This window comes from Manis javanica, chromosome 4 (genome assembly GCF_040802235.1).
Source record: "Manis javanica isolate MJ-LG chromosome 4, MJ_LKY, whole genome shotgun sequence".
Taxonomy (NCBI): domain Eukaryota; kingdom Metazoa; phylum Chordata; class Mammalia; order Pholidota; family Manidae; genus Manis; species Manis javanica.
Genome location: NC_133159.1, coordinates 27627694 through 27654330, shown reverse-complemented (window position 1 = coordinate 27654330; position 26637 = coordinate 27627694). Strand labels below are relative to the sequence as shown.

The 26637-nt window shown below is 41.7% G+C and overlaps 1 protein-coding gene across 2 annotated transcripts in view; it reads right to left on the bottom strand.

Moving 5' to 3' along the window:
* The window catches only part of THRAP3 (thyroid hormone receptor associated protein 3), a 49280-nt gene extending 34518 nt beyond the window's left edge, over positions 1 to 14762 (bottom strand). For both annotated transcript variants that reach the window (XM_073233630.1, XM_073233631.1), the window contains exon 1: positions 14659 to 14762. The gene's annotated coding sequence lies outside the window, so the exon portion shown is untranslated. The remainder of the gene's footprint in view (positions 1 to 14658) is intronic.
* Positions 14763 to 26637: the final 11875 nt, after the last annotated feature.

The window sequence follows — 26637 nt, the reverse complement described above, 5'->3', positions numbered from 1 at the left end:
TGCCACACACTTTTTATGCACCCCTGCCCTCAAACTTGTTCTGCCTGTTATCTGGACAGTCACAGGCAAACTTTTTAGCCTCTGTCTCCTCAACCTCCCTTGTTCAGATATCAGTACATTATAAGGACACCCTGGCATTGCTGCCAACATACTTTTCCTCTTCCACACTATTTACCTTCTAAATGTCTACTTACTCAACAAAAACACTATTAAATACCTACTACACTGCCAGGCACTACTCTGGCAATGGAGATTCAACAATTTAAAAAAAAACTCTTCAAATAAATAAATAAAAGAATAAGAATAGAAAATTTTTAAAAAACTCTTCATTCCTAGAGCTTACATCCCAGGGGAGACCTGTGGGAAATAAGAGTTACAATCTTTTATGAAGTGGTCAGGGAAAGCCTCTCTCATCTGACAGAAGAACTGAGACTTGAATAGGTAAGTATATGCTGAGCCTTATCTGAAGGCAGAGGGGACCAAACAGAGGAAACAGCAGGTGCAAACACCCTGGAGAAGGAACATGCTTGACAGAAATGAGGAAAAGAGAAAACAAGGTTTTTCATCCTTTCCCAACTATGGCATGGGAGCAGCTGGAAGACTAGGTCAGAGACACGGTGAATGGATACGGCCTTACGAGCCACCATAAGGACTTCGTTTTCCTCTGGGTGATATGGGTGGTCCCTGAGGTGTTCTAAGGAGACAAGAAACATGGCCAGAATTATGTTTTAATAGGATTACTGTGGCTGCTAAGTGTAGAACAGACTTCAACAGGGGTAGGTCAGAAGAAATCGGTATATATTGCCTACAATAATCCAGGTAAAGGACAGCAGTGGCTTAGACAAGAGTGTAGCACAATACTCCCATGTTTCATACACTACCAGACCTTAAGTAACAACATAGTTCTAAATCCAAAAAAAGGTGAACACTAATATTCCAGGACCACAGTGTTTGTACCTTCTGTGGTTAAAGACTAAACTTTTTATCTAACCTCACCTCAGGAACCCCTGGGAATCTTATAGGGATATACGGAACATACGGAAATACAAGGATGACCTTGCCTGCTCCTATGACTGCAGTCAAAGCTAATCCTTTAAACCACCAGGCACAACTTGCTTATATACTACTTAAGGACTAATGCATTCTAGTGTCAAAAGCATGATAGGACCAATGAAAGTGAACAAAAGGACAGTATTTTCTATTCACATTAACCCAAAGTATCCAATCAATAAAATTTAACATTAGCCGCTCAAAAAAAAAAAAAAAAGCCCACTAGGAATTGATGAGATCATGACAACTGAGCAAATAAACTGTTTTTCCACAGAAAACTGCAATGTCTGCTCCAAGAAGATTCCTCAGTATCAGCAGGAACCAAGACGGAACCCAAGACTGGTGGAATTACTACAAATGGCTTTAGAAAAAAAGAAAGACACTTCCAAATGTGTTGTGTGTATAGAGCCTTCTACATAAAGGGGTCAGCAAATGATACACACAGCCAAACGTAGCCCAATCTGTTTTGTATCACCCTTGAGGTAAGAACATTTATACATTTTTAAATGGTTGAAAAAAATCAAGACACTATGTCATGATGTGAAAATTCTATGGAATTCCAACATCCATGAATAGTTTTACTGGAACACAGCCATGTTCATTCATTTACAGATAGCTGCTTTCACACCACCACAGCACAGATGAGTAGCTGAAAAGGGACTGCATGCAGTGGTCTCACATTTTACACTACTACCACAAATTCCAGTGATGCAGTTATTAAGTCAACAGTATCTCAAATACCATGCATTCTGTCATATCACACTTTATTGTTATTTTTTAAATTACCAGTACAAAACTAGAGAAAAGTATACTTTGAAGTTAGCCACTTAAAGTACAGTGTGGAGTTTGTACTACTTTGCTACTGAATGCAATAGATGTCGACATTACCAAACTAAACACTCATCACAATATTCTCAACTCACAGGAAACAAACTGTTAGAATAATTCAAAAATTTAAAAGAGTTTCTCATCACAACAGAAAACCTTCACAGAAACAAAAAATATCAAAATTCAAAATAGAAATGAGTCTACAACCAAAAGTAAGTTCCTGAGTCGTTCATCTGTTAGCGTAACAAGGAGATCCACTTATTTATAGTGGATTAATTAAATGTTTTGACATCAGCAGTGAAAGAAATTGTCCAGACGAAATGAATTTGTTTGACTATTTGCTTTTTGGTGCCAAGAGTTGAGGACAGCTGAAGCAACATCAGTAGTCAATTAAATTAGACAGGTGGAGGGAAAAGAACACCAAAACAACTGTGGAAAGGGGAGGAACAGGGACAATTAAAAGCAAAAGGAACTGCATATAAACCACCATATTCTAGTTGTTACATATAAACCACCATATTCTAGTTGTTAAAGTTGTTTCCCATGGGGTATGAATTAACAATTCTGAAACCACTATATATGTATACTGGAATGAGTAAGTAAGTGAATGATAGATGGTGAGCCAAGTTTCTCACTGTTTGGAGTGGGAGGTTACAGGCAATAAAAAGGAAAGGGTAGAGGGGAGGGGCTCAAAATGGCAGGGTGAGTAGGGTGGCGGAAATCTTCTCTCAAAACCATATATATTTCTGAAAATGCAACAAATACAACTATTCCCAAAAGAGAGACCAGAATATAGAGTACAACATCCAGGCTACATCTACATCTGCGAGAACTCAGCATCTCATGAAAAGGGTAAGATACAAAGCCCTCAACTAGCAGGACCCAAGCACTCCCCCCCACCCCAGCTCACTGGAGGGAGGAAAAGAATCAGAGTAGGGAGGGAGTAGAGGCACAGGACTACAAAATAACTAGCCCTAGTAATCTGCACTGGGAGCACAGACACACACACATTGCATGGTGTACTAGGTATTAGAGAAACAGAAAAGTAAAATCTGAGAGACAGACTGCGAGCAGGTCCCTACAGCCGGCTCCACTGGAACAAAAGAAAAGTAGGCGCTTTTTAAGTCTCAAAAGGACAAGGGCAGGGGATCACAGAAAGATGGCGGCATGAGTAATTCAGAGGAAATATCCTCCCCAAAACATATATATTTATGAAAATACAATAAATACAACTATTCCTGAAAGAGACACCAGTGGATGCAGTACAACAGCCAGGATACATCTACATCTGAGAGAACTCAACATCAAACGAAGTAACATACAAGCTGCAGCCAGGCAGGACCCAAACACTCCCCCACCCCAAAACCTGGTGGGAAGAAAGGAGTCGGAACAGGGAGGGAGTGAAAGCCCAGGACTACTAAACAACCAGCTCTAGAAATCCACACCCGGAACACAGACACAAGGTGCACAGGGTGCTCAATATTAGAGAAATGGAAAAGCAAAACCTGTGGGCAGGTCCCCGCGAATGGCACCCCTGAGACAAAAGAAAAGCAAGTGCTTTCTGCAAGTCTTAAAGAGACAGGGACCCCATGGCTGGACGAAGTTGTCCCGGCACACTTAACCAGCAGCTGGGAATCCCAGGGAAATTAAGGCGCCCTAAACCCCGGGGAGGCAGTGCAGCTCTGAAGCCCCTCACGGCACTAAGCAGCCTGCCAGTCGTTCCTCCAACTGGCGTGGACCCCAACACACTGGCCCAGTAGCGGGAGAGTGGCAGCGCGTGCTGGGGACAGCAGCGCCAGAAGGGACCGGGAGCAGATCCGTGCGCCAATGGTGCCAGACGGGACCCAGAGAGGCTTGTGCGAGCCCACAGAGGAGCAACCGAACAGCCTGGGTGCGGCTTGTGCACACCGGTGGCAGTGAAGCCAGAGGAGCCCGGTAGAGGCCCGCGTGGGAGAGCCCCGCGCGCACCTGCAGCGGAGCCAGAGGGAGCAGGCGCACTCCCAGCAACCAACCAGAATCCCAGCCCAACACACAGCCGTCCAGGCCAGACCCAAAGGCCACTGCTGTCACACAGCTGCCCGGCAGGGGTGCTGCTAGCACAGAGGAGCGCACCTGGCATACCTGTCACTCCCCGCAGGGCTCCGTGCTGCTCTGACAGAGACCCCGCCCACAGCAGCTTAGGGGACTAACCCGGTGGCTGCTCCAAGAGTGCAGGTAACCGTCAGAGGCAGCGGAGAAGGGCAAGGCATCCAGCAAGCAGGAAAGGACTTTCTTCTCCCAGCTGACACACATGCAACCTGCCTACAGCCACCACTATCACCATGAAAAGGCAAAAAAATTTAGTCCAATCCAAGATAGTTCAGACAACACCTTAGAAAGGATCTGCAGAGGCAGACCTAACCAGTCTCCCTGAAAAAGAATTCAAAATAAAAATTATAAACATGCTGACAGAGCTGCAGAGAAATATGCAAGAGCTAAGGGATGAAGTCCAGAGGGAGATCACAGACGTCCAGAGGGAGATTACAGAAGTGAAACAAACTCTGGAAGGATTTATAAGCAGAATGGATAAGATGCAAGAGGCCATTGATGGAATAGAAACCAGAGAACAGGAACGCATAGAAGCTGAGAGAGAGAGAGATAAAAGGATCTCCAGGAATGAAACAATATTAAGAGAACTGTGTGACCAATCCAAAAGGAACAATATCCGCATTATAGGGGTACCAGAGGAAGAAGAGAGAGAAAAAGGGATAGAAAGTGTCTTTGAAGAAATAATTGCTGAGAACTTCCCCAAACTGGGGTAGGAAATAGTTGCTAAGACTACAGAGGCACACAGAACTCCCGAGAGACGGGACCGAAAGAGGACAACACCAAGATACATAATTAAAATGGCAAAGATCAAGGATAAGGACAGAGTATTAAAGGCAGCCAGAGAGAGAAAAAAGGTCACCTACAAAGGAAAACCCATCAGACTATCATCAGACTTCTCAACAGAAACCTTACAGGCCAGAAGAGAATGGCATGATGTATTTAATGCAATGAAAGAGAAGGGCCTTGAACCAAGGATACTGTATCCAGCACGATTATCATTTAAATATGAAGGAGGGATTAAACAATTCCCAGACAAGCAAAAGTTGAGGGAATTTGCCTCCGACAAACCACCTCTACAGGGTATCTTAGAAGGACTGCTGTAGATGGGAGCACTCCTAAAAAGAGCACACAACAAAACACCCAACATATGAACAATGGAGGAGGAAAAAGAAGGGAAAGAAATAATCATCAGACTGTGTTTAAAAGAGTTCAATAGGCGAGTTGAGTCAGACACTAAGGTAGTAAACAAGCTAACCTTGAACCTTTGGTAACCACGAATCTAAAGCCTGCAATGGCAATAAGTACATATCTTTCAATAATCACCCTAAATAAATGGACTGAATGCACCAATCAAAAGACAGAGTAATAGAATGGATAAAAAAGCAAGACCCATCTATATGCTGCTTACAAGAAACTCACCTCAAACCCAAAGACATGCACAGATTAAAAATCAAGGGCTGGAGAAAGATATTTCATGCGAACAACAGAGAGAAAAAAGCAGGTGTTGCAATACTAGTATCAGATAAAATAGACTTCAAAATAAAGAAAGTAACAAGAGATAAAGAAGGACATTACATAATGATGAAGGGCTCAGCCAACAAGAGGATATAACCATTATAAACATATATGCACCCAATACAGGAGCACCAATATATGTGAAAGAAATACAGAATTAAAGGAGGAAACAGAATGCAATGCATTCATTTTGGGAGACTTTAACACACCACTCACTCCAAAGAACAGATCCACCAGACAGAAAATAAGTAAGGACACAGAGGCACTGAACAACACACTACAACAGATGGACCTAATAGACATCTACAGAACTCTACATCCAAAAGCAACAGGATACACATTCTTCTCAAGTGCACATGGGACATTCTCCAGAACAGACCACATACTAGGCCACAAAAAGAGCCTCAGTAAATTCTAAAAGACTGAAATCCTACCAACCAACTTTTCAGACCACAAAGGTATAAAACTAGAAATAAATTGTACAAAGAAAGCAAAAAGGCTCACAAACACATGGAGGCTTAACAACATGCTCCTAAACAATCAATGGATCAACGACCAAATTAAAATGCAGATCCAGCAATATATGGAAACAAATGACAACACCACCACAAAGCCCCAACTTCTGTGGGACACAGCAAAAGCAGTCTTTAGAGGAAAGTATATAGCAATCCAGGCATATTTAAAGAAGGAAGAACAATCCCAAATGAACAGTCTAATGTCACAATTATCAAAATTGGAAAAAGAAGAACAAATGAGGCCTAAGGTCAGCAGACAGAGGGGAGGGACATAATAAAGATCAGAGAAGAAATAAATAAAATTGAGAAGAATAAAACAATAGAAAAAAATCCATGAAACCAAGAGCTGGTTCTTCAAGAAAATAAACAAAATAGATAAGCCTCTAGCCAGACTTAAAAGAAAAAGAGAGTCAACACACATCAACAGAATTAGAAACAAGAAAGGGAAAATCATGACGGACCCCACAGAAATACAAAGAATTATTAGAGAATACTATGTAAACCTATATGCTAACAAGCTGGAAAACCTAGGAGAAACGGACAACTTCCTAGAAAAATACAACCTTCCAAGACTGACCCAGAAAGAAACAAAATCTAAACAGACCAATTACCAGCAAAGAAACTGAAGCGGTAATCAAAAAACTACCCAAGAGCAAAACCCCCGGGCCAGATGGATTTACCTCGGAATTTTATCAGACATACAGAGAAGACATAACACCCATTCTCATTAAAGTTTTCCAAAAAATAGAAGAGGAGGGAATACTCCCAAATTCATTCTATGAAGCCAACATCACCCTAATACCAAAACCAGGCAAAGACCCCACCGAAAAAGAAAACTACGGCCCAATATCCCTAATGAACGTAAATGCAAAAATACTCAACAAAATATTAGGAAACCGAATTCAAAACTACATCAAGAGGATCATACACCATGACCAAGTGGGATTCATCCCAGGGATGCAAGGATGGTACAGCATTTGAAAATCCATCAACATTATCCACCACATCAACAAAAAGAAGGACAAAAACCACATGATCATCTCCATAGATGCTAAAAAAGCATTCGACAAAATTCAACATCCATTCATGATAAAAGCTCTAAGCAAAATGGGTACAGAGGGCAAGTACCTCAACATAATAAAGGCCATATATGATAAACCCACAGCCAACATCATACTGAACAGCGAGAAGCTGAAAGCTTTTCCTCTGAGATCAGGAACAAGACAGGGATGCCCACTCTCCCCACTGTTATTCAACATAGTACTGGAGGTCCTAGTCACAGCAATTAGACAAAACAATACAAGGAATCCAAATTGGTAAAGAAGAAGTTAAACTGTCACTATTTGCAGATGACATAAAAAACCCTAAAGACTCCACTCCGAAACTACTAGAACTGCTATCGGAATACAGCAAAGTTGCAGGGTACAAAATCAACACACAGAAATCTGTGGCTTTCCTATACACTAACAATGAACTAATAGAAAGAGAAATCAGGAAAAGAATTCCATGCACAATTGCATCAAAAAGAATAAAATACCTAGGAATAAACCTAACCAAGGAGGTGAAAGACCTATACCCTGAAAACTGTAAGACACTCTTAAGAGAAATTAAAGAGGACACTAGCAAATGGAAACTCATCCCATGCTCTTGGCTAGGAAGAATTAATATCATCAAAATGGCCATCCTGCATATACAGATTCGATGGAATCCCTACCAAATTACCAACAACATTCTTCAACTAACTGGAACAAATAATTCAGAAATTCATATGGAAACACCAAAGACCCCGAATAGCCAAAGCAATCCTGAGAAGAATAAAGTGGGGGGGATATCACTCCCCAACTTTAAGCTCTACTACAAAGCCACAGTAATCAAAACAATTTGGTACTGGCACAAGAACAGAGCCACAGACCAGTGAAACAGAATAGAAACTCCAGACATTAACCCAAACATATATGATCAATTAATATACGATAAAGGAGCCATGGACATACAGTGGGGAAATGACAGTCTCTTCAACAGAAGGTGCTGGCAAAACCGGACAGCTACATGTAAGAGAATGAAACTGGATCACTGTCTAACCCCATACACAAAAGTAAATTCGAAATGGATCAAAGAACTGAATATAAGTCATGAAACCATAAAACTCTTAGAAAAAAACATAGGCAAAAATCTCTTGGGCATAAACAAGAGCGACTTCTTCATGAACATATCTCCCCAGGCAAGGGAAACAAAAGCAAAAATGAACAAGTGGGACTATATCAAGCTGAAAAGCTTCTGTACAGCAAAGGACACCATCAATAGAACAAAAAGGTACCCTACAGTATGGGAGAACATATTCATAAACGGCAGATCTGATAAAGGGTTGACATCCAAAATATATAAAGAGCTCACGCACCTCAACGAACAAAAAGCAAATAATCCAATTAAAAAGTGGGCAGAGGAGCTGAACAGACAGTTCTCCAAAGAAGAAATTCAGATGGCCAACAGAAACATGAAAAGATTCTCCGCATTGCTAGTCATCAGAGAAATGCAAATTAAAACCATAATGAGATATCACCTCACACCAATAAGGATCGCCACCATCCAAAAGACAAACAACAAATGTTGGCGAGGTTGTGCAGAAAGGGGAACCCTCCTACACTGCTGGTGGGAATGTAAATTAGTTCAACCATTGTGGAAAGCCGTAGGGAGGTTCCTCAAAAAGCTCAAAGTAGAAATACCATTGACCCAGGAATTCCACTCCTAGGAATTTACCCTAAGAATGTAGCAGCCCAGTTTGAAAAAAAAAAACTAAGGAGCCAGTGACTGTAATGGGGTGTGTGGTGGGGACTTGATAATGGGGGGAGTATAGTAACTATAACGTTGTTCATGTAACTGTACATAAATGATACCAACATTTTTAAAAATAAAATAAGATAAATAAATAAATAAACATTAAGGAGCAAATGGAAAATCACAAAGGTTTTTGAACCAAACAAAAGCATCAGGTCAGGGCTTTTTTTTTTACTCATTATTAAGTCAAAAAATACGGTTCTCCAGTCTACAACAGCTCCTTTCTACCTAGGATTCCACCATATAAGTATACTGTAATATAAGCACGCCCTAGTGCTGTACCTTTAGATTTTTCACTGAAGTAACACCATGATGATTATCCTTATCTTTAAGGATCTATCTAAAGGAGCTTTAAGGACCTTAAGGTATGCTCGATAAAAGTACAGATACATTCTGTGTCCTCCAGAACAGCTGCATCAATTTACAGTGCAACCAGTAGTATTTGAGAATGTCCATTTCCCCAGATCCTCACCAATAATTGCCATATTGCTTTTTTATCATGATGGACATCTTTAGGGGAAAAAATGGTATCTCATTAATCACTTAATCTGTATTGCTCTGGTTTCCAAATGGGATTGATTTTTGTCAAAATAATTAATTTTTCAGAATGGTTAGCCAATTGTTCCAGAACTGTTTGTTGAAAAATGAAGGCATCCTTCCATCACAATCTTGAAACACCACCTTTACCATACACTCAGCCCTTTCCACTTGCTATAAGTTGAGGACTCAGGGTGTTTCCCACTATCCTTCTGGATTTAATGCCGTATGACTGACTATTCCGTTTTCCAAATAACTAACAAGCAACCTATCTCCCATATACAGTAAGATTAATTTGTTGCATCCCTACTATGTGCCATGGCATTGGGCTAATTTATCATCTAACCACAATAACTCTATTGGAGGTCGACAGAGATTTCTATCTCCACCTGAAATCAAAGGTAACTCTGAAGGCTTAAGCAACTTGCCCCAAAGTCCCAGTTTTAAGAAAAGTTTCTGATGAGGAATCAAGGGCTTCCATTTCTCATCCCATTCATCAGATAAGAAAGCCATCTAGGTAACACAGATCATATATTCCCATGTGCATGCCTTATTACTGAACATTGCAGCTGAAAATATTTTGCTGAAAATGTAACAGAAAATATTCCCTATCAAACTACTTCCATCATGTGTCCTCCAACACTAAGCACCCTCAATAGTAAAAAATATCAGTAAATCAACCAATTAAATTTTATATTACCATTCAGTATGGCACTACATTCAAGCCCCTTTAATCACCCCTGGCTGACTGAAAAGTCAAGCAATTCAGACTTGCTGAAGGCATGATGCTCAGCAAAAACGTATGTGACTATAAAAAGCCTGAAACGAATAGAGAGAACAGGCAAGCTAAGTTCTATGCTATAAAGCCACAAGAATCAACACATCACCTTCTAGATTTTCTAGAAAAACAAGAAGAGTATCACAAATAATAGATTTTGCAATTTAAGTCCTTCTGAAGCAAAGTTTTAAGCACTAAGCTTTCACAGAGGTTTCTGTTTCTTGCAGTTTCTTACTGTTTACCTTCACTATGCAGAAACACCTTCACTAGGCACCCAAAGGCAGAGAAGGGAGGAAAGAAGGGATCACACATACAACACACCAGAAGAGTAGAAATCTCTTCTATGTACCCAAACTGTCAACACTGCCCTAAAGAGATGGCATTATAGGAAACTTTTACTTTCTACATTATATATTTCTGCAGTGTCAAATTCTTCACAAGTACCTATTACCTGTGAGGTTTTACAGCCTATGCCTTGCTTATTTAACTAAACTCTGGGGCAGAGATGGAGGGCCTCTAAAAAAAACACACAGAATTACTGAAAGCAAAGCAACAGACTTCTCAAGAGCATATTAAAAACAGCAATTGTAGTCCTGGTACTTCAGAGCAGGAACCAAAAGTCTTCTAATTAGACATTCAGCAACTTCTCTTTGTTTGGCCTTCTATCTTCTGAAATCCAAGCTATGCGGTTACAACATTCCAGATGCTAAAAAGCAAATCAGGCAGAACAAAAACGAGGACACTGTATACATATGCCAGTTAAAAAGCATGGACGGGATCAGATCAGTGCCTGTATGCTTTCTAAAAGCCCCTTGGGTTTCTTCAGCTTGGAAACAAAATAATCAATGTTTTGGGTCTTTCCCCCCTCACTGCTCCATCTCGCACTTCTGAAGTTACCTAAAATATCCCTTTTTTAAAAGAAAAAAGAAGGCACTAAGACCAAAAAAATTTTTTAAGAATCTAACATTAAGACAGCAAAATGACTTTTTAGTGGAGGTTATTAAGAGACCTGCATCATGTATCTAGAACAGGGATAGCAAATTAAAAGACCTACAAACAATATAATGGTATAAAATATAAACCTCCACTGACATTCTGCTCCAGTGTACTGCCAAGATACACATTAAGCTGTGTGGTGAGGTCTGTGACAAACTGGAGAGGACGTGCCTCAACTATAAAAGATGGCTGCTGCAAAGCAGAAACACAGGCCATGGTTGCCAAGATCTAATTTGCAAAAGCTACCTGAATCCAAATTTTTACATGAAATCTCCCTGCTTTTTAATGTTGACAACTAATTCAAATTTACAACACTGAGTGAGCCAAACAAAACATATATGCAGACTGGATTTTGTCCATGAACCTTCAGTTTTCAACCTCGGCCATAAACAGAAAAATACATGGTTCTGAATTTCAGTGGTAGAGCTCAAACTTTGGGACAGAAAGCAAATATGCTATCATCTGAAAGTAAGCTACAAAATATATGAACAAACACCTGAAATACCTAATTGTTGAAGGAAAGAAGGAAGAAAATTATTTTACTCTTCACACACTGAAGTGCTCCATTCCTACCACTAAAATGAGAACTATGAATAAAGCCCAGTGGAAGAAAACATTAGGAAATAAGACTTTTGAGAAAAAAAGCTCACTAATGTTCAGCTTCTCAGTAAGTATATAAGCCCACAACTTTTAGACACCCCCTCCCAAAAAAAACACCGAAATGATTTCCAAGGCAAAACAGCATTTAACACTGATTAAAAAGAGTCCCCTTAAAAGACTAAGAAAGTCAGTCTCTTCGAAAAGGTACCCAAAACTCTTATCCTTCCGGTAAGCCGTGGGCCATTACCTTTTCATGGGTTATGAATATGCCTTACAGACTCTAGAGCAGTAGTTCTTAAACTCTGAAACTCTATACGGTAAAAGGTAACAACCTTTTGAGAAAATGCACTCCCTCACAAAAATCTCTGGAAGTTCATGGGCCTCCAGTAGTCCACGGATCATAGATTAAAGATGCTCTGCTCCAGAGAACACTGAACTATCATCTCCAAACCCTCAGCTTCTTCCCACTAATATTTCCATTCCATCACTACTTCAGGTAACTATCATGCCCAGCCTGGACTAGAACAGCAGCCTCTTACCTGGTATCCCCCACAATCCATTTTCCACACCCCAGCTAAAGTGACTTAAAAATATAAATCAGAAGGCTTCAATGGCTTCTCTCTCCATCTCCTCTTGAACCACTCTCCTCACTATGTCTCAGCCACATCTGGCCTCTTTTCTGGTTCTGAAAGCAACACTACATTCTTCTCATCTCCCAGTCTTGGCACTTGCTGTTTCCTCCACCTGGAAATGCTCTCTCCTTGACATCCTACAAAACTGTCTCCTCACTCTTGCCAAAATTAATTACTCTGATGACCCTTAGGTCTCTCCCTTTTTAGCATCTTTTGGAGTCCCCTGCTTGAAACTCCTGCCATCACTTCTCTGTAATTTATTTGCTTCCCTGCTGGGTCTTCCTCCATGATACTGTACATTCCCCCAAAACAGACCCCTTCCATCTCATGTCACCTGTACTCCCAGAAGTACACAGGAGCTGTTAGATGGTATCTTAGGCACTATTTGCTGAATCAATCAAACACTGAATCAATCTTAGATGTTTACAGAACGAAGGTGTTAAGCAATCTGTCAAAATCTAATATTTGAGAGGACAGCAGTAACCACAGGATGTCACTAATGCCCAAAAGAAACAGGCTTGCAGCTAAGGTTCTTAATGGGTGACTCTCTATTCTAAAAAAAAAAAAAATTAATGAATCCTTACGTCTTAGGTTCTCTCTCTGTCAGCTCCCCACCTTGGTGCTATCTCAGAAATACTCCAAGCTTCCTCCCTCCAATTTCTCAGCACAAAACAGGCCACTCTTTTTCTAATCCATGATTTAACTGGCTAAACCAAATTTTAAAAATACCTGTCGTTGGTACTAAGGAAATATGTTAAAAAACTATTACTACCATCACCACCACGGATGCTAAAATTGGACTGTACCTAGTTTGAATATTAAAAACACGTCTCCAAAACCAGTGATCTTTCACTGCTGGTGAAAGGCTGAAAAACCAGAGATGGAACAGTACTGGACATAAAAATTCGTAGTTAAACAGGTTTTTACAGAAACTTCACCTTTTCTACAAAATACAAGCAAGCCTAAATGGCTGCAGAAAAAAATTTGTTTTTCATACAAGTGCGTACCCTAGTTCACAAAACTTATTTCCCACCAAAGATCACACTAGGCCCGATTTGCTCGAGTTGTTCATGGCAGCAGCAGCTTCTCTTTAACGGGTCTCTATATGATACATCAAGCTGTCTAGGTAAGGTTAACAGGACAGACTACAACAGACAGTACTTCCACAAAAAAAAGAGGGGGAGACATCTGAAAAGGAAGGAAAATGATAGTGTGATTACATGCCTTTCCACTATGGGTCCACAATCTAGAAATCCTGTAAATGATAGTAATAATAGTGTTTAATACATGTCAGGTAATGAGCTAAGCGGTTTTCAACTTTATCTTATTTAATCTTCACAATAACGCTGTCAGGTGGCCACTGTTACCGCTATTTTGCAGATAAGGAAACTGAGGCACCCGGAAATGAAGAACCTAGACCTAAAACCAAAAACGAGCCAAAGTTTGAAATCAGTCAAGCTGGCTCCAGGATCCCTCTGTTATGCTGCCACCAGAAGCTTCACTGGCTCTCTCCTCCCATCTACCATATTCTGAGGCTTTTCCTTCAATCCAATTAACAACCTCCCCGCAAACACTACTGCCACTGTTCCAGATTCTGCCGCCGTGCTCCACCCCTAGGATTCAGACGGCAGAGAATAGCTAACAGAAGTTGCTGAGGTGCTAACGCCGGCAAAGGAAACTGCCTCGCGTAAGCACAACACAGGCCAATTACCACTGGAATGCAAGCTGGCCTCACCTCCAGCCCAAGAGATAGAAATAAAAGTGGGCTCGCAAATTTTCCCTTACAGACAAAATTTGAACTATGCCTCCTCTGGCCGCAAGGCAGAAAAGAACGGAAGAGGTACTAACATTAACTGAGTGCCAGCCACATGCGCCGTAGACGGCAGAACCAGGCCACTGGAGACTAGCTGGGGGGAAGGGCACTCAAGAGTTTCAGGAAAGGGAGAAATCCAACTAATGGGGTTCATACGACTAAAAGGGGAGACGGGGGTGGGAGAGGCCTCTCCCTGGAAGCTTGCATCGCGGAAAAGAAAGGGTAAGAGAGAAAAGGCGGCTCAGAGGGTCGGAAACTAGGCCTACCGAGGGGAAGCCCTAAAGGGCGGGGAAGGGGAGGAGCCGAAGGGAGCTGGGCCCGCTCAGAGCCGACCAAAGGGTAGGCGCGGGAGAGCGGCTCCGCGCCGGGCCTGCTCGGACACCCGGAAGCAGCCTCCTTGGTAAAAAGATGAAAAACGAAACGACTGGAGCCGCTTGGGCTGCCCTAACTCCCATCAGAGCCCTCACTCACCTGGGCCCACCGCAGCGTTCGCAGCTGCAGCCTCACAACGGCACAACCGACCCAAACCCCACCCCCGCCCGACAGCGCGCCCCGCGTCCCCGCTCTCCTACGACGACAGCAGGGCCGTCGCCCCGCTGCCTCCTGGGAAATGTATTCCTAGACTCGTCACTCTCTGCCTACCTGATGGTCTGCTGAACTACGTTTCCCACAAGGCAAGACGAGCATTGGGCCCGCCGCTTTGCGTCACGCGCCAGGTCGTCGGCAGTCACGTGGGTTGTTCTGTTCCATTTTCCATCCCCTCCCCCAGCCTGGGTGGCCTAGGAAAGAGGGAGGGAGGCTGACGGAAGGGGTGGGGGCGTTGCTGACGCCACTGCCCCCACCATTTTGGAGCCAGCCTGGAGGGAGGGCCTGAGCCCCACCTACTCGCGGCCTGCTTTCGTTGTCTAAAAGTCTGAACAGGAAATCCGATCAGCCTGGCTTTCGGTCTCTGCCCTGCCACCTCTCGTTTTGTGACCTTGAGCAAGTGTCTCCCTTCTCTGAGCCTCAGTTCCCACCTCTATAAAATGAACTCGTGATTTCTACCCCAGAGTTACTGCACGGCTCCGACGATGTAAGGCACTTAAAAGTGAAAGTGTCTGCTACCTTAAAAGCGCCACTCAAAATGGAGTTGTTTATATTGTGGTAATTTGACCTCCTAGGAGAGCCGGGGGCAGATGAGCAAAGCTCCCTCCAGCTTCATCTCTGCCACTGCCCCCCTCTCACGACAATGGGAGCACAGAACAGTTTTCTGAAAGTGTGGTCCTGGGAAGCTTGTTAAAATGGGTGCCACTCAACCTATTGGGTCAGAAGTTTCCTGGGAAGTGTAGGCTTGGAATCTGTATTATAGACAGACCTCTCCAGTGATTCTTAGGCCCATACAAGTTAGAGAACCACTGCATTTTTCCGGGGCTGGAAAACCTATTGCAGAGGCTGGTTTCCCCTGGCATTCCTGCCCTAGTGAACTTGAACCTTTAAGATTAAGCTGAAATATCACCTCTTCTGTGAAGCCTTCCCGGTTTACTAGATCTTGCCCATTTCTGTACTTACTTTGTGCCTAATTCTGTAAGCATCAGGGCCTATGTTTGTCTTCCCCACCAGACTGTGAGCTCTTTGAGAACACAGATCAGTCTGATGGATTCTGCATCCCCAGGGCAAAGTAAACATGAATAAATATTGAAGGATGTTCTTTGTGCAAGAAAACTTTACCAGGCTCACCTCAGGTCTCAGACCTGCTACATCAGGCCACACCCTTAATTGACCTCAGCAGCATTCCTTCCACACTACTTGCCCTTTCTTCCTTCTCTGAGCACTTAACTGTGGGATGCATGCTGGGTAGTGCTCCTTGAAAGGTTCTGATTCAACTTAATTTTCAATTCACAGTCTGTTATATGCCATACTGAGTGCAAATACTAGGAACACAGTAATAAACTAGGTGGATACAAAAAAACACATGGTCATTCCTCTTGATTTCTGAAATACTCTATGCTGAATCTTCTCTTAGCTCTCTTCCACCTCTGCCCCTTTCCTTGTCTCAAAACTTAATGCACAGTTCCAGCCTCGACCCACTCCTCACCTTATTCAGACTCTTTCCCTCAGTGACCTTTCTCCTTGAGTGATCTGGCATACTCAGGTAGCTTGTATTCCTGTTTGTTTTACTCCCTTATCTTAGCATCAATTCAGATAGTGCTAGATGTTAGGAAGTCACCATACACTGATTTCCCACTGGTATCTTAAACTAAACCTGCTGAAAACTGAGGTCTTCTTCCCTTCAACTGCCTAGTTAATTGTGTAGTTAATTGTTTACGTATGTGTATTCCCAGTAAGCTTTGAGCTCCTCTCAGGGAAGACAATGCCTATCACTCCATTCATTTATTAAGCACCTACTGTAAGCCAGGCCCTGTGCTATATAAGCTCAGGGGGAAAATGATAAACAAAACCAGTGTCCCCGCCTTCACAGAGCTTGCTTCTAACTGGAGAGAGAATATTAAGAAGTCTATCAAGGAGATTAAAGATGGCAGCGTGAGAGGTGAGACAGAGGCTTTCTCCTAAAACCGCATATAATACGAAAATATAATTAACAACTAATCCTGAAACAGCAACAGGAAAGAGGACTGCACCACACTGCAAACACCTGGGGAAAAGAGCACACCTCACTGAACAGGGTTACTACCAAAGCTGTGGCCCAGCAGGACCCAAGCCCTTCCCCCACCCCAGCTCACCGGCAGGAGGAAGAGAAATGGAGCAGAGACGGAATGGAGGCCTTGAACTGCTGAATACCTAACTCTGGAAATCTGCTCTGGGAGCACAAACCTACATTTCATGGTGCTTGCATGATACTCTCATGATTATGGAATTGGAAAGCTAAGACAGGCAGAATTCCTGGAGAGACTGAGATTCCAGCGGCTTGTGGAAAACAGTGATCCATATCTGGCTGCTCTGGGACAAAAGAAAGGGAGGCAGTCTGAGAAACTTCCTAACAGAGAGATGGCTGCTAAAGGGGCAAGGATTGCACAGAGCTAACTGCTCAGGAGAAAGGACAGGTAGACGAAATTGTCCAGGTGCACTCTGCCCAGCAGGTTGGGAGCTTTCATGATCTTCAGGTGCTCCAGCTCCCGGGCTGGCTACACAGCTCCAAGGACCCCCTCCATGATATGCAGCCTACCGCGCCTTTCACGGGGCCAGCCCCACCTGGCTTGCAAACCGGCAAACCCTACCCTCGCGTGAGGCCAGCCAGAGGGAAGATCTGTCTACAGCAACTACAAACGCAAAGCATAAAGGCTTTCATCTGTGTGATTAGCCCACTGGTTCAGGCAGTAGAGACAGGCATAGCGGCCGGGAAGCAGAAAACACCTCTTTCCTCCCCCCAGGCACCAATATCACCCCCCTGGGACCCCTGACATTGCTTCAGGGGCTGAGCAGCTCCAGAGAGTAGAGCTGCTGGACACTAGAGGGCGCCATATACAAATATGAAACACGAAAGGAACATAGTTCAAAGTAAAATTAATATAACCCCTGAGAAAGATGACATGGACCTCATGACTCTTCCTGAAAGGGAGTTCAAAATAAAAATCATTCACATGCTCATGGAGGTACAGAAAAATATACAAGAATACAAGAATTAATTCCGGTAGGAGATCCAATCGTTAAGAGCACAATGGAGGGTATTGAAAGCAGATTAGATACCATGGAGGAGATGATAAGTGAAACTAGAGAAGAGGAATAACAAGAAGCTGAGACACAGAAAGAAAAAAGAATCTCTAAAGAATATTGAGAGAACTGTGTGACCAATCTAAACAGAACAACATACACATTATAGGAGTACCAGAAGAAGAAGAGAGACAAAAAGGGATAGAAAGTGTCTTTGAGGAGGTAATTGCTGAAAACTTCCCCAATCTGGGGAAGGAGATAGTCTCTCAGGCCATGGAAGTACACAGATCTCATAACGCAAGGGACCCAAGGAGGACAACACCAAGACACATAGTAATTAAAATGGCAAAGATCCAGGATAAGGACAGACCACTAAAAGCAGCCAGAGACAGAAATAAGATCACATACAAAGGAAAGCCCATTAGGCTATCATCAGACATCTCAGCAGAAACCTTACAGGCCGGCAGGGAGTGGCATGATGTATTTAATGCAATGAAGCAGAAGGACCTGAACCAAGATTACTTTATCCAGTAAGATTATCATTTAAATTTGAAGCAGGGATTAAACAATTTCTACATAAGCAAAAGCTGAGAGAATTTACCTCCCACAGTCTCTACAGTGTATTTTGGAGGGACTGCTATTGATGGAAGTGTTCCTAAGGTTTAATAGCTGTCACCAGAGATAATAAAACCACACTAAAGAAAGTAGAACATCTAATTACTAAGCAAATGCAAAATTAAATTAACTATCCCCAAAGTCAATCAAGGGATAGGCAAACACTACAGAATATGACACCTAATATATAAAGAATAGAGGAGGAAGAAAAAGGAGGAGAAAAAGAAAAGAACCTTTAAATTGTGTTTGTAATAGCATATTAACTGAGTTAAATTAGACTCTTAGATAGTAAGTAAGTTAACCTTGAACCTTTGGTAACCATAAATCTAAAGCCTGCAATGGCAATAAGTACATACCTATCAATAATCATTCTAAATGTAAATGGACTGAAGGCACCAATCAAAAGACATAGAGTCACTGAATGGATAAAAAAACAAGACACATCTATATGCTGTCTACAAGAGACTCACTTTAAACCCAAAGACATACACAGACTAAAAATGAAGGGATTGAAAAAGATATTTCATGCAAACAATAAGGAGAAAAAAAGCAGGAGTTGTTGTACTTGTATTAGACAAAATAGACTTCAAAACAAAGAAAGTCACAAGAGACAAAGAAGGACATTACATAATGATAAAGGGGTCAATACAACAAGAAGATATAACCATTATAAATATCTATGCACCCAACACAGGAGCACCTACATATGTGAAACAAATACTAACTGAATTAAAAGGGGAAATAAAATGCAATGCATTCATTCTAGGAGACTTCAAACTCCACTTACTCTGAAGGACAGATCAACCAAACAGAAAATAAGTAAGGACACAGAGGCACTGAACAACACATTAGAACAGATGGACCCGACAGACATCTACAGAACTCTACACCCAGAAGCAGCAAAATACACATTCTTCTCAAGTGCACATGGGACATTTTCAAGAATAGATCATATCCTAGGCCACAAAAAGAGCCTTGGTAAATTAAAAAAGATTGAAATTGTACCAACCAGTTTCTCAGACCACAAAGGTATGAAACTAGAAATAAATTATGCAAAGAAAATGAAAAATCTCACAAACACAGAGGCTTAATAACATGCTCCTAAATAACCTATGGATCAATGACCAAATAAAAACAGATCAAGCAATATATCGAGACAAATTACAACAATAATTCAACACCACAAAATCTGTGGTACACAGCCAAGGCTGTTCTAAGAGGAAAGTATATTGCAATACAGACCTACCTCAGGAAAGAAGAACAATCCCATATAAGCGGTCTAAACTCACAATTAATGAAACTAGAAAAAGAAGAACAAATGAGGCCCAAAGTCAGGAGAAGGAGGGACATAATAAAGATTAGAGCAGAAATAAATAAAATCCAGAAGAATAAAACAATAGAAAGAACCAATGAAAGCAAGAACTGGTTCTTTGAGAAAATAAACAAACTAGATAAACCGCTAGCCAGACTTATCAAGAAAAAAAGAGAGTACACACACATAAACAGAATCAGAAATGAGAAAGGAAAAATCACTATGGACACCACAGAAATACAAAGAATTATTAGAGAATACTATGAAAAATTACATGCTAACAAACTGAATAACCTAGAAGAAATGGACAACTTTCTAGAAAAATACACTCTTCCAAGGCTGACTAAGGAAGAAACAGAAAATCTGAGCAGACCAATTACCAGCAATGAAATTGAATCGGTAATCAAAAAACTACCTAAGAACAAAACACCTGGACCATATGGCTTCACCACTGAATTTTATCAAACATTTAGTGAAGACCTAATATCCATCCTTCAAAAAGTTTTCCAAAGAGTAGAAGAAGAGGGAATACTTCCAAACTCATTCTATGAGGCCAGCATCACTCTAATACCAAAACCAGGCAAAGACACCACAAAAAAAGATAATTACAGACCAATATCCCTGATGAACATAGATGCAAAAATACTCAACAAAATATTAGCAAACCAAATTCAAAAATACATCTAAAACATCATTGATCATGATCAAGTAGGATTTATTCCAGGGATGCAAGGATAGTACAACATTCAAAAATGCATCAATATCATCCACCCCATCAACAAAAAGAAGGACAAAAACCACATGATCATCTCCATAGATGCTGAAAAAGCATTTGACAAAATTCAATATCCATTCATGATAAAAACTCTCAACAAAATGGGTATACAGGGCAAGTACCTCAATATAATAAAGGCCATATATGACAAACCCACAGCCAACATTATACATAACAGCAAGAAGCTGAAAGCCTTTCCTTTAAGATCAGGAACAAGACAAGCATACCCACTTTCTCCACCTCTATTCAACATAATACTGGAGGCCCTAGCCATGCAATCAGAGAACACAAAGAAATGAAAGGCATCCAGATTGGCAAGGAAGAAGTTAAACTGTCCCTGTTTGCAGATGACATGATATTGTACATAAAAAACCCAAAGAATCCACTCCAAAACTACTAGATCTAATATCTGAATTCAGCAAAGTTGCAGGATACAAAATTAATACACAGAAATCTGTTGCTTTCCTATACACTAACAATGAACTAGCAGAGAGAGAAATCAGGAAAATTCACAATTGCATCAAAAAGAATAAAATACCTAGGAATAATCCTAACCAAGGAAGTGAAAGACCTATCCTCTGAAAACTACAAAACTACAAGAGAATTTAAAGAAGATACCAATAAATGGAAACATGTCCCATGCTCATGGATAGGCAGAATTAATTTTGTCAAAATGGCCATCCTGCCTAAAGCAATCTATAGATTCAATGCAATTCCTATCAAAATACCAACAGCATTCTTCAACGAACTAGAGAAAATAGTTCTAAAATTCTTTTGGAACCACAAAAGACCCCGAATAGCCAAAGAAATCCTGAGAAGGAAGAATAAAGCTGGGGGGATTATGCTTCCCAACTTCAAGCTCTACTACAAAGCCACAGTAATCAAGATAATTTGGTATTGGCATAACAACAGACCCATAAACCAATGGAACATACTAGAGAGACCTGATATAAACCGAAGCATATATGGTCAATTAATATATGATAAAGAGCCATGGACATATAATGGGGAAATGACAGCCTCTTCAACAGTTGGTGTTGGCAAAACTGGACAGCTATATCCAAGAGAATAAGACTGGATTATTGTTTAACCCCATACACAAAAGTAAACTCAGAATGGATTGAAGACTTGAATGTTAGTCATGAAACCATAAAACTCTTAGAAGACAACATAGGCAAAAATCTCCTAAATATAAGCATGAGCAATTTCTTTCTGAACGCATGTCCTTAAGAACGGGAAACAAAAGCAAAAATGAACTCATGGGACTACATCAAACTAAAAAGTTTCTGTATGGCAAAGGACACCATCAACAAAACTAAAAGGCATCTTACAGTATGGGAGAATATATTTTTAAATGACATATCTGACAAGGGGTTAACATCCAAAATATATAAAGAACTTACACGCCTCAACACCCAAAAAGCAAATAACCCAATTAACAAATGGGCAGAGGATATGAAGAGACAGTTCTCCAAAGAAGAAATTCAGATGGCCAACAGACACATGAAAAGATGCTTCACATCACTAATCATCAGGGAAATGCAAATAAAACCACAATGAGATATCACCTCACACCAGTAAGGATGGCCAGCATCAAAAAGACTAAGAACAACAAATGCTGGTGAAGATGTGGAGAAAGGGGCACCCTCCTACACTGTTGGTGGGAATGTAAGCTAGTTCAACCATTGTGGAAAGCAATAGGGAGGTTCCTCAAAAAACAAAAATAGAAATACCATTTGACCTGGGAATCCCACTCCTTGGAATATACCCAAGGAATACAACTTCTCAGATTCAAAAAGACATATGCACCCCTATGTTTATCACAGCACTTTTTACAATAGCCAAGATATGGAAGCAACCTAAGTGTCCGTCAGTAGATGAATGGATAAAGAAGAAGTGGTACATGTACACATTCATATATACATTCAGCCATAAGAAAGAAACAAATTCTACCATTTGCAACAACATGGATGGAGCTGGAGAACATTATGCTCAGTGAAATAAACCAGGTAAAGAAAAACAAATGCAAAATGATTTCCTTCATTTGTGGAGTATAACAATGAAGCAAAACTGAAGGAACAAAATAGTAGTGAACTCAGAGACGCCAAGAAGGAACTAGTGGTTACCAAAGGGGAGGGGTGTGGGAGGGTGGGTGGGGAGGGAGGGAGAAGGGGATTGAGGGGTATTATGTTTAGTACACATGGTGTGGGGAATCATGGGGAGAATAGTGTATCACAGAGAAGGCACACAGTGGATCTATGACATCTTGCTGCGCTGATGGACAGTGACTGCATTGGGGTATGGGTGGGGACTTGATAATATGGGTGAATGTAGTAACCACACTGTTTTTTCATGTGAAACCTTCATAAGAGTGTATATCAATAATACCTTAATAAAAAATTTTAAAAAAAGAAGTCTATCAAGTGCATAACTAATTACTACTGTGATAAGTGCAACACAGTAGAACATATGATATATACTATGACAACATAGAACAAGGGTTGACAAACTACAGCCTATAGACCAATTCTGGCCCATTTGCTTTTGTATGTTTAGAAGCTAGGAATTTTTTTTCCCTAGGAATTGTTTTTACATTTTTTAATGTTGCAGAAAAATCAAAAGAAAAGTAGGTATGAAATTCAAAATTCAGAATACATAAATTCATTAATGTGTTGGCTATGGCTGCTATGATGCAGAGTGGAGTGGTAGTGACACTGTGATTTGTAAAGCCTAAAATATTTATTATCTATCTGCCTGTCTCTCTTGAGGGGGATTGCCTCAGGGCAAGTTCACTCTGGATTCCCCAAGACTGAATAACAGTTGAACGTGAGAGGTAAAAAGGTCTATATCAAGCTTTATTTTCACAGTGGCAGGTGCAGCTGGAATCATGTTTGCCTTTGGAGAGTTCTCAGTCTCTATCTCTCCCTCCAGGCAGAGCACTGGGCCGAGCTTTTTATATAGTCACTGACAATTATGACTCATTGCCAAAGGGTGTGTAAGTATTAGCCTAGCAGTAGGCCAGTTACATCACCATGCAGTTTAGGGTCAGGTGAGGATCCTGGTCATAGAAACTTTCATTCTCCCTACACTGCCTTCACAAAGAAAAAGTTTGATGACTCGACATAGAATCTGGAGATCCTGACCTAGGCTAGGTCAGAGGAAGCTTCCATGAGGATGTGACCTTGACCTATAAACTTGTAATTAACCAGGCCAAGAATTGGAGAAGAGCAGAAGAAACAACACATGGGAAAATTCTGTGACCTGAAGGTACTTGGCACATTCTATATATTGTTAGGCCTGCCATTGACTCTGGACTTTGCTATTAATAGCACAGTGAACCTACTGAGGTGATAAGGAGCCAGATCCTGCTATGTCTGATAGTTCAGGTTGAAGGTATCAGATTTTACTCTGAGAGCAATAGGAAGCCATTGACAGGTTTATAAGCAGGACAGGGATTCTGATTTCCTTTTTTAAAGGATTGTTCTGGCACAGCATGAAAAAGTATTAGGGTAAACCAGAATGACAGTGGTAAGACCAATTAGGAAGTTATTTGACAGTATTTCCAATGAGAAGACACAGTGGCTTGATCTAGTGTGTTCTCAATGGGGATCAAGAAAAGTAATAAGATTCAAAAGATGCTCAAAAGATATTTAGGAGATCTTGGTCTTGGCTATTGACTGCATGAGAAAGGGAAGGAGGGATCAAGGTGGACCCTGTAGAGACCAAGAGCAGGCAGCCCCAAAATGTATTGTGGCATGCAAAGTATTTGAGCTGAAAACCATCAAGGCCCAAAAGACTCAAAAAAAACTTTGACCTCTCCAACTGCATAAAAAGAATTTAGATAGGGGCTGTCACCTTAAAGGGTGTGGCTGAGTCTGTTAAAATATCTCTCTGTGCTTCATTGTTTCCATATGGCCCATCAAGTATTCTGCTTACCATTTATTCTTTTCATATTCCTGTGAATTACTTCCTTTCTCATTTGAAGTCTCAAACCCCTACCCTCTTCTCCTTGGTTCGAGATGACATATATACCTGATTCTCCCTGTCTGTGGAATCCAGGTCTTCTATGGCTTCTCCATACATATGTAATTAAACTTTGGTTTCTTCTCCTGTTAATCTGTTTCATGTCAATTTGATTTTAAGACCAGTTAGAAGAACCTTGAGGGGCAGAGGAAATTTCTTCCTCCCCAACGACCCCTAGGGTTCTGACTTGAATAGCTGCATGGATGGAAGTGCTGTTACTGCCTCCCTACCCTTCTCTGCTTGTGCAAGTCTCCTCACACTCATCCCGATGTACTGAAGTCATCATTACATGCCTGTGTCTTCTGCAGAAAGCCAACCCTGGATGGCAGCAGTGAGCCTGTTCTTTGTATCCCTAGGGCCCAGCAGTGGGTCAGGCACAGCATCAGCTGTGTGTATGGACTTCTTAGTTCTTTTTCCTGTTTCTTATAGGGGCTCCTCTATCCTTCTGATCACTCAGTTTCAAAATCTCTGAAGAATCCTGGTTTCTGCTTTCTACCTTATCCATTATATGACATCAGTCACAAAATTCAATGTATTCTGCCCCCACAACATCTGTTCTGCTCTTACTAACCTGTTTCAGGCCTTCATGTGTCTTAACATGTGTAAAGTGATTAGCACAGTGTCTGGCCTAGAGTAAGGAGTATGTAAGTGTTGGCTATGATTAAGAGCTCTTCCTCAGCTTCCCTGCCTCCTGCTGCCTTCCATCCAGGTCACCTCTAAAAGGTAATCAGAATGCTATTCCTCAGGCACAACTCTGATCATGTCATTCCCTGGCTCCAGCACTCTTAAGATCACACCTTAAATCCTCAATGGGGTCTGCAGGTCCCACGTGGTCTAACATCTCACTATCTTTCCAGTTTCACCTTCGCCCTCAAAGGCTTTCCATTGTCATTGGGATGAGGGTCAAGCTCAAGGCCTTCCACCATCTGGCCTCCACGTCCTCATCCTCATCTCTTTCATATACAATGCTGCAGATGTGTGCTTGTCTTGTCAAGATTCTGGGTTTCCTGCCTCGTGTCTGCTCTCACCCTTTCTCCCCAGTGGCCCTACCTATCAAAGGCACATCCTGTCAGCTGAGGGTCCCTCTCCATCAGAAGTCCCCGATACCTACTCTGCGTTTGTCATATTCTACCTTCCACGGTTGAGATTTCTGCACATCTCATTCCTCCACTGACCTGGAAACGGACAGAGTGGCCATCTGTTGCTGGGCCTGCTCAGCATCTTTCCATTCCTGCTCTGGTAACAGCTCTCTGATAATCCTTTGAGAAGGCTTCCTACCCCCACTCTGGCTCCAGCGTGAGCAGGTGACTGGCTGATCAGCGCATTTCATTCCTTTGGCCACAGTGATTGGCAAGTGGCTCATACCAAGCTAGTCAGCTGGAGACCAATGCTGGGATACTGGGAGAAAGGCCCTCTCTTCTGGGACTGCTACATTAGAAGAGCAGCAGCCTGGACTTGCCAATGGGCATCTTTGCCACTATTTGGAAAGAGCCTTCCTGAGAATGAAGCCAACACAGTTGGAAAGCAGAGCCATGAGTTGCAAAGGACATATTCCCAGCTCTACCAGTGGAGACCTTGAATTCAGCCCTACCTGAGGTTAGCAGTGCTTCTGTACTTCTCCTTGCTTGAGCCCAATAAATGAATTCATTTGAGTTGTGTTTTGCCAACTTCTAAGCTGGAGTCACAACTAGCAGGGAGAATCTGTTGGAGCAATCTATTATTGTATACAGGCAGAAAGGGAGATCAAAAGAGACTGAGACCAGCACCAGTGTGTGGCCCCCTGAGCTTGAAGGACCACCTATGGAAAAGGGGAGCAGTTACCTTTGGTATTGCTCAGACCAACCAATAAAGTAATTCCACCTTTCTGCTGTTTTGCAAGAGAACCAAACCAAACATTCTGATCAGGGTGACAGTTGCTTGTCTTGTCGTTGATCATTGACAAGTGGAGGCCCTTCTTGTGTGACCTTAAGCAGGAGATGGTTATGCCCTAGCCAACTGGCTAGCATCTACCATCAGGGAAAACTCTAGTCCCGGGGTTCCCAGATTTATCTGCACATTAGAACCATATTAGGATACT